This window comes from Cynara cardunculus, assembly GCF_001531365.2.
Source record: "Cynara cardunculus var. scolymus isolate 2C chromosome LG 1, CcrdV1, whole genome shotgun sequence".
Classification (NCBI taxonomy): domain Eukaryota; kingdom Viridiplantae; phylum Streptophyta; class Magnoliopsida; order Asterales; family Asteraceae; genus Cynara; species Cynara cardunculus.
Genome location: NC_037528.1, coordinates 28860281 through 28862214, shown reverse-complemented (window position 1 = coordinate 28862214; position 1934 = coordinate 28860281). Strand labels below are relative to the sequence as shown.

Here is a 1934-nt window from a genome sequence, read left to right as displayed (position 1 = left end):
AATTCGCATAAGTTTGCAATTATTTGGTTTATGCATTGAAATGTTTTATGCATTTGGAAACCCGTGAGCTCACCAACTCTTTGTAGTTGACCTTGTTTTATTTCATGCTTTTCAGGATTTAAGTAAGGTTGGTTGAATATGTTTTGGGAGCATACTCGTGGCAAGATCGATTAAGTCCGAAATTGAAGTATTTTGAGAAGAGTTGTATTCATTCTAATTTCGGTTATGTCGATAAACTTGATTTGTTTTTGCACAACTCGGAATGGTGTTATTTATTAACTGTTGCTATGACTCGCTTGCCTGTTACATCTCGTGTTTCCGCTTTAGTGGGGTGTGACATGCTTGAGTGCAAGTTGACTGACTTGGGTTTCCAGATTTCTGATAGCAGCACTTTGCTGATTAAAAAGAGATTGAATTTGAGAGTTTTGTTGGGTTATCAAAGCTTGATTTTGAGCTTGAGCATGTGCAAATAACCCTTTTATCATTGCTTCCAAAGAAGATGATAAATCAGCCTGTGGAGGTGGCTTGTTTTGAAAAGGTGGTTGAGCAGTTTGAAAATTTTGGTGATGATTTTGGGAACTACTCGCATGTTGTTGGGGTAGAAAATTAGAGGTTCCTTGCTGCTTAGGTGCGGGTGGATTTAAACATGGACTGTTCCAAGAAAAATTCGGGTGTTGTTTCCAACTTGCATTGTAATTGTTGGTATTGGGACTAGATCGATTATGAACAAAGTTTATGGATTCAGAATTATAAGGACAATGTTCATACAAGTGTTCCCCACCACAACAAACACATTGCACTGAGAGGACTTTTGGAATAGGTGTAGTAACAGCTGGCTGCACTCCTTGGTTGTGCTGTTAATGCAGTGTATGCATCTACATCGTGAATTCCAGCAGTCTTCTTTTGCGGTTGAGCACATGGATCAGCCTAGTGCCCATTTTTTGCCGATATCTTTTCCAGGATTTCATATCCTTCATTATAGGTACTGGCTGTAAAGGTTCCGCCTGCAATCGCATCGAGCATTTGCTTTGCCATAGGACTTAACCCATTGTAAAACGTCTCGAGTTGAATACAATATGGAATGTCATGGTGTGGGCATTTCCTCAACAGCTCTTTGAACCTTTCCTACGCGTCAGGAATAGCTTCATCATCCAGTTGTTTGAAAAGACAGATTCCATTCCTGCATTTAGCATTCCTTGTTGGTGGGAAATATTTTCGCAAAAAAATTTCCGCCATATTACTCCAAGACGGCACAGAACCCGGTGATAAAGAGTTAAACCATGTTTTTGCCCGATCCCTCAATGAAAATGGAAATAAAGTGAGTATGAGAGCGTCATTGTACACTCCGGGGATCAAGAAAGCATCAGTGATTTCCATAAAAGACTTTAAATGTGAATGTGGGTCCTCCGAGAGTAATCCGACAAATTGGCCATTCGTTTGCAACATGTGAAACATTATCGATTTTTGTAACACCCCCTACCACACATTGCATGTAACACATACTTCAAACATAAAAAATACATGTTTATACACCACATTGGTCTTTTAGTACAAGAATCTACCAGTACAAAATACATGGTCCAAAAATTCAAAATACAATTCATATACTTATTCAACATTCATCTACCAAAATTATACATATCATAGACAAATCTTCAGGCAGATATGCACATAGGGAATTATCACATTTTCCCCTTTCCCTTATGTTAGACCCCATAATCCATGAAGTGTAAAAGTAATGAAAAACAATAAGTGATGCAGAACCAGAAGACCGATGAAGACATCAAGGCAGAATTGACCAAGTCTGGAGAACAACCAGAGGGTCGATGAACAACTAGAAGCGTACGATGAAGATATGAAGATATGAACAACCAAAAGTGATGGAAAGAGCATCTTCATCACCCCTCTGGTCAACAACACTTAGAGTTTTCTTC

At 38.8% G+C, this 1934-nt stretch overlaps 1 non-coding gene across 1 annotated transcript; it reads left to right on the top strand.

Moving 5' to 3' along the window:
- Positions 1-1081: 1081 nt before the first annotated feature.
- On the top strand, positions 1082-1188 carry LOC112503107. The gene has a single exon (XR_003067856.1). It is a non-coding gene; the product is annotated as a small nucleolar RNA R71 (small nucleolar RNA).
- Positions 1189-1934: the final 746 nt, after the last annotated feature.